Here is a 13,387-nt window from a genome sequence, read left to right as displayed (position 1 = left end):
TGCGCTTATGTGTATATATTACATATACACATGTATATTCTTTTCCATTATGGTTTATTATAGGATATTGAATATGGTTCCCTACACTATACAGTAGGACCTTGTTGTTTATTTTATATACAGTAGTTTGTATCTGCTAATCCAAAACTCCTAGTTTATCCCCACCCCCACCCCCTTTCCCCTTTGGTAAACATAAGATACTTTCATTAAAGTAAGAAAATATCAGCCTTCTTATTACAGCTTTTATACCATTTCATTGAACCTCACTTTGGTTATATTATAGTGGTTATAGATGGTATTGCTTAGGGTGAGAATGAACTGTTATAGAAAAAATACCCCCAAAATAATTCAGTGGGTTAAAAAAGGAGAGAAGTGGATTTCTTTCCCACACGGAAGTCCAAAGCAAGCATTCCTGGTTCCTAGGTGGTTCTGCTCCCTGGATGATTCAGGGATGCAGGTTCCTCTCTAGGCGTCTGCTCTGACATCCACTAGGGGTGCTGTTGGCACCTTTGCTTAACACACCTCTAGGAGGAAGGGAGACCCGGGGTTGAGGAGCTCTAAGATTCCTTCCTGGAATCTAATATCCAGCACAAATGAACATCTCCTCAGAAAAGAAAATCATGGACTTGGAGATAAGACTTGTGGTTGCCTGATGGGAGGGGGAGGGAGTGGGAGGGATCGGGAGCTTGGGCTTATCAGACACAACCTAGAATAGATTTACAAGGAGATCCTGCTGAATAGCATGAGAACTATGTCTAGATACTCATGTCGCAACAGAAGAAAGGGTGGGGGAAAAAACTGTAACTGCAATGTATACATCTAAGGATAACCTGACCCCCTTGCTGTACAGTGGGAAAATAAAAAAAATAAAAAAAAATAAAAGTCTCTAAATCTAAAAAAAAAAAAAAAAAAAAAAAAAAGATTCCTTCCAGCACTGTGAAGCCCTCCCTGACCCCGTGTCTCAAGGGCTGTCTTTCTCCTCTAAGCATCTCCTCAGTGTGCATCGCAGGGCTCACAACTCATGCAACTTTAGTTGTTAGAAGCTTTCATTCCATCTCATGGAACTAGAAAAGGAACAAGTGTTATCTTTTTTCTTTCTTTAATTTTTTTCTCTTTTTTTTTTTCTTTTCAAATGGCCATGCCTGAGGCCTAGGGAAGTTCCTAGGCTAGGGGTCGAATCCAAGCTGCAGCTGCTGGGCTATACCACAGCCACAGCAACATCACATCCAAGCTGCATCTGCGACCTATACTGCAGCTCACTGCAAGGCTGGATCCTTAACCCACTGAGCAAGGCCAGGGATTGAACCCACATCCCTGCAGACACTATGTCGGGTTCTTAACCCACAACGGTACTCCTGGAACAAGTATTTTTCTGTCCCTATAGCGCTTTGCAGGTTATCAGAAGATTGAAAAATATTTATGGAGTGAAGTAAACGAGACAGAGAAAGACCAATTATGATATGGCTTATATGTGGAATCTAAAAAAATGATGTGAATGAACTTATGTACAAAACGGAAGTAGACCCACAGGCATAGAAAACAAACTTATGTTACCAAAAGGAAAAGGGGGATGTGGTATATTGGGAGGTTGGGATTAACAGATACACACTATTATATATAAAAATAGATAAATGACAAGGACCTATGGTATAGCACAGGGAACTCTACTCAATATTTTGGAATAACCTATAAGGAAAAAGAATCTGAAAAAAATAGCTGTATATGTATGTATAACTGAATCACTTTGCTGTACACCTGAAACTAACATAATGTTGTAGATCAACTATACTCCAAGTAAAAAAATATCAGTAGCTTTGCTGATTGGTTGGTTGATAAATATGAGTCATTGGAAGTTCGCAGGGAAAAGAAGCTGGAGCTCTGAAATACTGCAGACTGCTTTTCGCTGGGAATGAAGCAGAGCTGAGAGAGTAACCTCTAAGGTTTCTTCTAGGCTTGCAGTTGATGATTCTGTGATTCAGCAGCTCTGAAGTTGGGAGGAATCCCAACTCAGCTCCCTCCAGGGACACTTCCTCTAAAAGTTATTTTTTTCTATCATCAGGTTGAACTTCTGGATAAAAGTTTCCATCTCCTCCAGTGGCTTCTGCAAGGTCAACCAAATACACATGACACTTTAAAAGAAATATTCTCACCTCTATGAATAGAGCTGTATTTTTAAACCCTTTAGTGATTCAGGCAAGGGTCTGAGTACTCACAGGATATTAAAATGCAGGGCCATACGGAGTGCTGGGCTCTTGAATCACATTTTGTACATTTAAATGCTAAAACAAATCCCTTGGAGATTCACTTTAAAAGCGGTGTGTTAAGCATTTAGTCTCTAAAAATCTGAGTCCCTGTTTTGAAGTCGGCTTCCATCCAGTTGTTACTGGTGGGCAGTGACTGAGTGCCAAATAGTGCAAAGCAGTGCTTCTTCAAACTTTATTGAGCATTTGAATCATCGGGGATCTGAATAAAGTACAAATTCTGATGTAGTAGGTGTGCGGTGGCCCCTGAGATTTTGACACGCTCCCACGTAATGCTGTGATGCTGATCCTTGGATCAAGTTTGAGCAAAGATCTAAGGAATGTTTCCTACTAACATGGCATTCTGAGGATGAGCTGCTACTAATTAAATATGAGGTAATTATATTGCCTCGTAGTAAATTTATTTTCGTATACGATCCTTTTAAGACAATAAGATCCTGAAAACCAGGGAAGAGGCTTGCTTGTTTCCCTTCACTTTTTCTCCTTTGAATTTAGTACACTTGCATGTATTTCATAAGACCTTAAAACTATTTTTTTTAAATGAATGATGGACAGATTTAACTAAATGCTTGTTTTGTTCCAAGTGGTAAGTGTATCTGTTTGGTCTGGGATGGATTTTGTTGCTTTCTCTATCAGAATTAATGTATAGGAGGAAATGTGGATCACATTAGAAATATTTTTTTCTTTGTCCTTTATTTTCCTCTCCATTGATGTATGCATCAGCACATGACCTAAGCATCCTCAGGACTTTGAGAAGCCATGGCTGGCGTTTTGATTGACGTCACACTGGCTTCCATTGCTGTTTCCATTCCAGCATGGTCTCTGCCTTTCTTGCAATCAGGTCCAAGGGAGAAGGTGCCTTCATGGTTTGACCCAGGACAGATGGGAAAGAATAAGTGTATTTGGTTGTCCTGGACTAAGCCCAAATGAAATCAAAGGACTTAAAAAGTGAAGCATGAAAAATTATATTTTATCTACATTTTCAGTGTGGTATTTTTGTGTTCTAACCATCACAAAAACATTGTATGCAATAGTATAAGCTTAGGTAGCTTTACTGGAAAGTGACATTCCACATAAGTGCTTTAGGAAAAAAAAAGAGTGTCCTGAGATGTTATGTTGTCAGGAAGCCATATAGGTATTAACCTGGTAGGTAGCTGACTCTTTATTGCACATTTCAGTATGGTTTCAAAGCCTTCTTCATCACTGAGTTGGCCAACATGACACTGAGGGGGGCGGACACTGGCCTTGATAATGCTGTGGAATCTCTGTGCCGTCAGTGTCTGCATGAAGAGTGAAATGGTTATGTGCTTATGCACGTCAAACCTGCTTGGCTCCATCCTCCACTTTACAGGTAGATTCCCAGCCTGGCTTGGCCATCACTCATGTGCTCTGCCAGACTGGGAGCTCTGGGCTGACAGATCAGGGCTTGATTCCTGGCTCCACCATTTACTGAGTGTCCTCGTCCAAGGTATTTTGCTCTTTCTATGTCTTGGTTTCCTTACCTGTAAAAGAGAGATAGTAGCGTCAGTGCTCTTTGAGAGGAACTAAGGGCATTAAGGCTCAGTATTAATTTCTCAGCATCCCAACTCTAAGAGGCTAAATCTTTTTGACTCTAGGTATGTGGAATCTAGCATACGATAACATATTTACAAACAGTGTATGTCATGGGAAAATGAAAAGCATGACATGAAGACACATGCATGGTTGTCACATCAGGATGGTGACTAATGTGACGTGGAGCACTTGTCAACATTCTTAACTGCCCAAGTTATGGAAACTTAAGTGAGAATCCTGCAATGCTAGAGACAACACAGCATGCTCCCAGACACAGTGACTGCTCTCGAGACACCTACATTTTAGTGGGGAGAAGGGAACAGACATTAATCAAGAAATTACCAGTCTTTCAATTACAATTATGATTAGTGCCATGAAAGAGATTAGGTGGCCAGAGAACTTAGAGCAGGGGTCTTGACCTGAGGGGGATCAGAGACAGCCTTGGGGGGGCAATGTGTTTGTGAATTCAGGTATGTAGGAAAGCGGAAGTAGGGACTGAGAAAGAAGCATTTCAGGCAAAGGGAATAGAATTGTGAAGGTTGGGAGGCAGGAAGAAGAACTGGAGGACCCAAATGAAGGCAGGTGCACATGGAGTGAAAAGGAAGTAGAGGGAGGCTAGTGGACCAGACAGGGAGCAATCTCTGGAAGACCTTGTTGCCCAGGTTAAGGACTTGGGATTTTATCCTGTGAACACTGGGATGCCACTGAGGAGTTCTCATGTGCTATTTGAATTCTAAAGGCATCACTTTGGCTGCAGGAGGTCTTGTAACGGATGCTATATAAAGAGTGGACATATGATGATCCAGCAATCCCACTCCTGGGCATATATGCAGACAAAACGTTAATTCAAAAAGATGCATGCAACCCAGTGTCCATAGCAGCACTATTCACAATAGCGAAGACATGGAAGCAACCTAAATGTCCATCAACAGATGAATGGATTGAGATGTGGTACATATATACAGTGAAATATTACTCAGCCATAAAAAGAACCAAATAATGCTATTTGCAGCAACATGGATGCAACTAGAGAGTCTCAAACTAAGTGAAATAAGTCAGAAAGAGAAAGACAAATACCATGTGATATTACTTATATGTGGAATATAAAATGTGGCACAAATGAACCTATCTATAAAACAGAAACAGACTCACAGACATAGAGAACAGACTTATGGTTGCCAAGGGGAAGGAGGGGGGAGGGGGATGGACTGGGAGTTTGGGGTTAGCAGATGCAAACAATTACATTTAGAATGGATAAGCAGTGAGGTTCTACTATTTAGCACAGGGAACTATATCCAGTCTCTTTGGGTAGATGATGATGGAAGGTAATATTAAAAAATACATATATATTCATATGACTGAGTCACTCTACTGTACAGCAGGCATTGACACAACATTGTTAATCTTAAAAATAAAATAAAAAAACCAATAGGCTGGACTACTAAAAAAAAAAGAGTGAACATGGAGTAGAGTTGGAGCAGGAGCAGATGCAGGGGAGCCCGTAAGGAGGTTGTGACTATTGACTGGGCAGGAGGAAAATGGGCTTTAGCTGGGACAGGGAGGAAAGTGGATGGATTCAGAGTGATTCAAGAGGTATAATCAACAGGTCTTGGTGGTGAGAGTTCCCGTCATGGCGCAGTGGAAATGAATCCAACTAGGAACCATGAGGTTTCAGGTTCAATCCTTGGCCTCACTCAGTGGGTTAAGAATCCAGCATTGCCGTGAGCTGTGGTGTAGGTCGCAGACAAGGCTCGGATCTGGCATTGCTGTGGCTCTGGCTTAGGCTGGCAGCTACAGCTCTGATTGGATCCCTAGCCTGGGAACCTCCATATGTCACGAGTGCTGCCCTAAAAAGACAAAACACAAAAACAAAAACAAAAACAAAAAAACAAGTCTTGATGGTGATTGGATCTTGGGAGGGAGGGATGGGAAGGTGACTCATAGGTTTCTGGCTGATGCAGTTGGCTGGGTAGTGGGGAAGGCCAGCGTAAGACCTGAGTTTGGGATAAAGTAAGGGCGGGAGAGGGAGAGATTTCTGAATTCAAAAAGCCTATATGAACTTCCTTCATATAGAAAGGGCATTTAAATCCAGGATGGTGATGCCCCAGACTGAAAAGAAGATGTGTTTTATTTATTTATTTTAGATGGAGAAGGAGAGTTAAATGTTGGGTGATGAAAAGCACTTGAAGGAGATGTGTCTGGAGGTTAGAGGAGAAGCTGGACTGGAGCTATAAATTTGTGGTCCTCAGCACTGGATGGTCGTTGATGCCATGGAAGCAGACAACATTGCCTGGGGAGCAAGGTTATAACAAGAAGGACTGACCTAGAACTTCAGTGATTCAGAGGTGAGATAGAGTAGGTCAGACCCTCAAAGGAGGCTGAGGAAGAGTAAACAGAGAGACGAGGGGATGCGTGGGGTCATGGAGACCAAAGGAAAGGACTCTTTCAAGACGGAGAAGTGGTTGCCTGGGAAAATGCAGCTGAGAGGCAGGCAAACAGCGATAGGTCTGAAAATGCTTGGATGCAGAGCTCTGAAATCAAGAGACGCATCAAGTATTTGCAGAATGCCTCAGGAACCTAGCACTTCCTCAGCTTCCTCCTTTGTAAAATGGGGATGGCAGGAGAGTTGTTTTGAGAACTGCATGGCCTGTGGGCAAAATACTTAGCTAGCAACCAGCAAGCCTACAGTAAATGTTAGTTAGTGTATGAATGACCAGAAGTGTTACAGAGGAAATGGAGAGTCAGAGTAACTGAGGACAGGGGTGTAGATAACACAGGGCTTGGTCCGATGGGAATGTGCTTTGTACCTGGGAGGGTAGAAAAGTTCAGGTGAGTCCAAATGAAGGAGAGCCTTGGATGCTAGGAGTCATCTGAGTGGGAAATGACCTGCCTGGGATAAAGTTAAGGGAGCTGAGAACCTCTGGATAATGAATCAGAAGTTTGATAGTGGCCTGGAATAAAGTAGAAGGCTTGAACATTGTTTTGAACATCTAGGCTTAGAATATGCTAGACTTTCCTCTTTCTTTTAGTGTGTTTAATTTTGAGTTGTTAACTAAGTAGTCAAGCCTAGGATGTCTTTGAAAGAATGCTGTGTGGAACTCAGTTGGGCAGAAGCAGTAGGCCAGTGTCACCTTGTCTCCTGATGTAGAGTGAAGGTGGGAGACCAAGGGCAGTGCCCTTAGGGACCTCCAGAGGCCAAAGGAGGATGTTCATGTAGAGTTTTTGAATTCAGAGAAAGGGCTTTTATTTAAATTTATTTATTTTTGGAGTTCCCGTCGTGGCGCAGTGGTTAACGAATCCGACTAGGAACCATGAGGTTGCGGGTTTGGTCCCTGCCCTTGCTCAGTGGGTTAACGATCCGGCGTTGCCGTGAGCTGTGGTGTAGGTTACAGACGCGGCTCGGATCCCGCGTTGCTGTGGCTCTGGCGTAGGCCGGTGGCTACAGCTCCGATTCAACCCCTAGCCTGGGAACCTCCACATGCCGCGGGAGTGGCCCAAGAAATAGCAACAACAACAACAACAACAACAAAAGACAAAAAAGACAAAAAAAAAAATTTATTTATTTTTTAATTTTTGGAAAGGGCTTTTAAGTCCAGAATAGTAATGCCCCAGGAAAAAAACATGTATTTTATTCTTTTGTTTATTTATTTAGGCCACGCTTGTGGCATGCACAAGTTCCCAGGTCGGGGATTGAACCCAGGCCACAACAGTGACCTGAGCCACAGCAGTAACAACGTCAGATCCTTAACCACTAGGCCACCAGGGAACTCCAGGATATGGATAATTTGCTGTAACAGATGATGACCTGCTTTATCAAAAGTTGTGGAGAAGCTAAAGAGTTTCCTCTATTTCATAAAAATATTATCTACATGAATATATTGGCTATTCAAGTCTAGTTATTTGTTTTCTTTGGCAGATCTATTACCCTTATATGCTGAGCTGAGCTGATGTTGCATCAGTTCAACACTGATGTCTTGGCCTGTGCTAGTGATATGTGCTGTGATGTGTGGGCAGTAGAATGAGTGCAGCCCTCTTGTAAGAGCAGCTCTCTATCAAAATTCTGTGACATCTGTGACATCTGTCGGTCGGTCCTGGCGAGGCCCATCCCAGGGAGCCCGAAGCTGCTGAGAATGTATGACTTTATTTATTTATTTATTTATTATTATTATTATTATTTTTACTGTGGCAGGACTGTTTGATTAATTTGGTGTTTCCTGAAGCCATCAATTGGGCTTAGACATTGATTTAGTTAGTATTACCGTCATCTTTTAGTGCTGCTCTTCAAACTGCATTATTTATTTGCTGAGCTGCCACCAATTTTGCTTTGCTGAAGATCACTGGCAGGAACATAGGAATAAATATTATTAGATTCAATAACCTCCTCTCCCAAAGAGAACCTTGGATCCTATATAAGTGTCTGATCAGCCACAGTTGCATTCCTAAGAGATGCTGCCTGACTTTAAGTATGCAGAGAACAACAAATTAGGAGTCTTTCATTTATTCATAAAATTATCTTCAATTAATGCCCTTCATTCCTGTTTCATTGCTATTGGTGACATGATGTCACCTAATGTTATCGTTATGAAGTGGAGGCGCTTAATGCCAGATACTCTACCCACCTCTGTTCCTTTCTTCTAAATAGATTCTCTTTATCATTAAAAAACAAGAACAGTGCATGCCAGGGGCTGAGGAGAGAGGGAAATAGGGATTTATTTAATGGGTATAGATTGCAGTTTTGGAAGATGAAAAAGGTCTGGAGATCCATTGCACAACAATCTGAATATACATAATACTATTGAACTGTACATTTAAAAGAGGTTAAGATGGTAAGCTTGTATTTTTGTGTGTGTGTGTGTGTGTGTGTGTGTGTGTGTGTTTAATCCCATTTTTCAAAATGCAACAGTGAAACAAAAACGAAAGAAAGCAGCAAACCAACTCAAAGGAAGGCTGGGCAAACAGGTGGGCTGTGGTTTCTCTGGTTACTCAGCTGGATAGCTCATCCCTTGCCCCAGAACTAGTTCCCCAGGAGCGACTGCAGGCCTTAATGTCTGTGCCTGGTCTTCTTATGTTCATCCTTGATTGGCAGCTCACTGATCAGAGAGCAGTGGTTGATTTGTCTAGTGGGTAGAGAGAGGAAGGCATGGATCCAAATGCTGTAAGGTAAGGCTTTGAGGAATGGTCCTCCTTGGACTTGCCCAGACTCAACTGAATACAAGTGAAGCAGCCAGAGCTCTCCTCCAGCCTTTGCAGACTTTGGAGAAGGCTCTGTTTGTCTCACCTCTCCCTTCTCCCTGTTACTGCCTCTGCAGGGTTGGACAGCATTTTGCTCACGGCAGTTACCTTGCCTGTTGGAAAATCAAAGCACAGAGGGGAAAGCCATTTGGAAAGCGCTGTGCTTGAAGCCAATGGTTAGAAGGTGAATGTCATGCTCTGGGACCTGAGATGCAGACAAATTACTGCAAAATCCAGGTTCGAATCGGTTGTTTGAATGCTCTATGGCAACTTTCGATCCTTAGGGAAACAAATTCAGGATCAGAATTCAAGAGCTGAGACTTTAAAGAAGTGCCACTTTTCTTCTTTAGAGCTACAGAGAGCTTTAGAGCTTGTGCAGTCAGAAGGGTGAGCTTACTCTGTGGTGCCTCATGTCACTAAGTCATTATCCTTGAAAATCCTTAGGAGGAAATGAGCTCTCTCCCTTGGTTTCTGCAGTTGGAAAAATTACTCCTTAATTAACACCTTCATTCTTTTTTTGCAGATGGAAGTTCCCAGGCTAGGGGTTGAATTGGAGCTGTAGCCGCTGGCCTACACCCCAGCCATAGCAACACCAGATCGGAGCCACGTCTTGGACCTACACCACAGCTCATAGCAATGCCAGATTCTTAACCCACTAAGCAAGGCCAGGGATCAAACCTGCAACCTCATGGTTCTAGTCGGATTAGTTTCTGCTGCGCCACGACGGGACCTCCAACACCTTCATTCATTATTTGTAAAGGCCATCTTCGCCATCATGGGAACTTAACCACTTAACCTCGTCCTCATGAGGTCTTCCCCGTGAAATGTAAGCTCTCTGCAGGCAGGGACTGGGTCTTGGTTGTCTTTGATTGCATCCTCCAGCAAATCCCTGGTCCCGGAAGAGGCTTAATAAATTGTTGAATTGGGAGTTCCTATTGTGGCTCAGCAGAAACAACCCAACTAGTATCCGTGAAGATGCCGGTTCAATCCCTGGCCTCACTCAGTGGGTTAAGGATCTGGTGTTGCTGTGAGCTGTGGTGTAGGTCGAAGACCTAGCCTGGATCCTGTGTTGCTGTGGCTGTGGCATAGGCTGGCAGCTGTAGCTCCAGTTCGACCCCTAGCCTGGGAACCTCTAGATGCTGCAGGTGTGGCCATAAAAAGAAAAATAAATAAACAAGTAAATAAATTGTTGAATTGAGCCAACACAGAAAATCTATGTCAGCATATTAGATTCAAAACATTTGGTTCTTCTAGGTCTTTGCTTCTACTTTGTACCATAAGATAAATGCTACTTTTGGTGCCGAAACCATTACACATAAAACTTACTCCTGACACAGATGGGGAGAGAGGCTCTTTGAAAAAAAAAAAAAGGAAAATCTGAGTATCTGTGATTATGACATTTTTTATAGTTCAGAAACAAGTACATATATCTTGCAGCAGTGAACGATCATCTGTTCTCTGTGGCATAGTTTTTCTTTGATTTTCCTTAAGTTTCTTTCTCATCAGTGAAGTTTAATGCTATTTTGATCAAAAGTCCAGTGGGTTGACTTTCTTATTTACGAAGGAAAAAGTTTAATTATGGGCACAGAGCATTTCCAAGTTGCATTCGAATGTTTTTTTCTCTTCTTAAGGTCAAGCAGTCATGTAAAAAGACCATTTTCTTCTGCTCTCCCTTCTCTATCTTTCCTGTGTCATCTCTCTCCTCTTGCTTATTATGCTTTCACATTCTTTTTATTTTCTTTCAGTTCTCATTTCCAACATTTTCCTTGTGATTTTTTTTTTCTGCTGTTCCCTTCAGAAAATTTCCCTTCTATTAGAAAAAGTGCCAAGGTCTTTCCAGAAGCAGACAGGCATAAAGTGCTGACTGCCAAGGTGAACATTCAGATAATTTGAAGGGCAGGAATAAGCTGTATTGGTCAGTGTTACAAGGACATCTTTTATCATCACCACACCAACCCAGTTTTCCTCTAAGGCAGCCTCCTATGAATTCTGTCCAAATAAGGTTTTTGAAAAACATGCTATTTAATTTTTCTTGCTTCATCTGTAATTAAGTCCATAGCAACTTGATGTACTCTAATGTCTTTATATTTTTAGAAAGTGAGAAGGAAGTATTAGTTAGCAAAGTACATTTAAACCCCTGGGAGATGACAAGATAAAAGATGCAGTTGTTTTGAGGAGGAAATCTTGGTCTTTGCTGTGGTGAGCTTTTGTGACATCTCTCCAGCGATCCCAGTGTCACCTTGACCTCTCTGGTGAGGGGTCTTCCCGGACAACATGTATAAGTTCAGAGTCAGTTCACTGGGTTTGCAGGATTCTGCAGCTGAGCTGCCAACTTTAACATTTTACTGTCACCCCCAAGGCTGCAGACATTTCCCTTTTCTGCTTAGAGAACATATCTAAGTTCTATGTTCCTCTGCTTCAGACCCGATCACCCATCTGGTTTCCTTGGTTTCCGTCCTATTGGTAGCCACCCAGATTTTTCTGCTTTACCTAGCTTTTCTGGATGGATGCCTGTTCGGGTGGTTTGCCTGGCTTTTTGACTCGGTGAGTCCCTGAGGCTCTTTATTTCTGTCTCTGTCCAGTTCACCTCCCACCTCTCACCCAAGCTCCTAATCAGTGCAACTCATGCCAGCCTGGATCCAACACCTCAGGTTCCTACTTATTGAGAGTAGAGAGAAGACAGACTCTACCACTAACACTGGGATGTGAATACCTCATTGAAAGTACATGTAGGGACTTCCTGTTGTGGCTCAATGGATTAAGAACCTGACATAGTCTATGTGAGAATGGGGGTTCGATCTCTGGCCTCGGTCAGTGGGTTAAGGACCTGGCATTGCCATGAGCTGCGGTGAAGGTCGCAGATGTAACCCAGATCTGGTGTGGATGTGGCATAGGCTGGCAGGTGCAGCTCTGATTTGACCCCTAGCCTGGGAACTTCCATATGCTGCAGTTGTGGCCATAAAAAAAAAAAAAAAAAAAAGAAAGAAATGAAGTATATGTAGTTAGTGCTGAAGAGCACAGGCTCTGGAGTCAGACCTCCTGGGTTCAAATCCCAGGTCTGCCCCTCCCAAGCTGTGTGATCTTGGGCATATGGTTTCCTCTGGCCAGATTCTCTCATCTGCACAGTGGAGGTAATGGTTGTACCTGCCTTACGTGGTTGATATGAGAGGTAAGCAGATTAGTTCATGTAAAAGCTTAGAGCAGTGTGTCTGATATTTAGTAAGCACAACACAGTGTTAACTATGACTAAGACCCTGAAGCCCACATGCTCTGAATTATGACTCTGCCAGAAAGAAGGCAGATGGATTAGATCAATATTTATCAAAGGGAGGTCCACAGGTTTACTATGAGGAATTTTAAATCTTGTGCTGGCATTGGGATGAAAATATGAGTCCATCAGGATAAGCAGATTTAGATTGTGTGGCTGATTCCTTAGAGCTGAGAGTGCCGCATGATTGCATCGTGTTTAGGATCACGTTCTCATGCAGTGAGGGCCCCGGCACTGAGGCTGGCGGCAGGGAGCCAGACCTGGCCCTGGCTCTTGGAGACAAGAGGGGAGGGGGATAGAGTCTCCTGCAGCGCATGCAGCCTGAGCTGGCCATGCTGTCAGGGACCTGTCCTGCAGTATTAGCATAGTTGCTGTATAGGGACAGGTGGTGTCGATTTGGATTTTATTGGGATCATGTTTAATTTCTGAATTTGTTTTGGTTTTATAGTCCTATAACAGAGCTGTCAGGATTAGGGGTTTATATCTAGTCTTAGGGTTGTAGTTTAGAATAAAAATAAAAATACCTTGATAGGCTTGGAGAAGCATAAGAGTTTTTATCTTGTAAAAGGGATCTGCTATATTATTCCTCAAACTTGAGAAAGACAAGGCCAATTTGTGGTTCCTAAATGCCAGTTCAGGAATTGTGCTAGTCAGGTTATAAAAAAAAATTCCTACACAACAAGGTCCTATTGTATAGCCCAGGGAACTATATTCACTATCCTATAATAAACCATACTGAAAAAGAATATGAAAAGGAATATATGTGTATAGCCGAATTGCATTGCTGTATACCAGCAATTAACACAACATAGTAAATCATCTATAGTTGGAAAAAAACTCTTGGGGAACTGTCTAAAATACAGACTCTTAGGCTGAGTCCTAGAGCTGCAGAGCTGTGCCTGGGAACCAGCATTTTTGCTGACCTGCTGAGGTGATTCTGCTAAGCAACAGGTTTGGATCTCCATGACCTCTCCATGATCTTCATCATCCTAGGATCTTAAGATTTCATGTCTTCATCTTCAAAATTGAGATAATGGTACTTGTCCCTTTCTTACTTCACTAGGGAGTAGGG

The 13,387-nt window shown here is 42.5% G+C and overlaps 1 protein-coding gene across 2 annotated transcripts in view; it reads left to right on the top strand.

The window, feature by feature from the left end:
* Nucleotides 1-13,387, top strand: part of C1H14orf37 (uncharacterized protein C14orf37 homolog) — a 140,572-nt gene that overhangs the window by 103,339 nt on the left and 23,846 nt on the right.

This window comes from Sus scrofa, chromosome 1, assembly GCF_000003025.6.
Source record: "Sus scrofa isolate TJ Tabasco breed Duroc chromosome 1, Sscrofa11.1, whole genome shotgun sequence".
Taxonomy (NCBI): domain Eukaryota; kingdom Metazoa; phylum Chordata; class Mammalia; order Artiodactyla; family Suidae; genus Sus; species Sus scrofa.
This window is presented reverse-complemented; position numbering and strand designations above follow the sequence as displayed.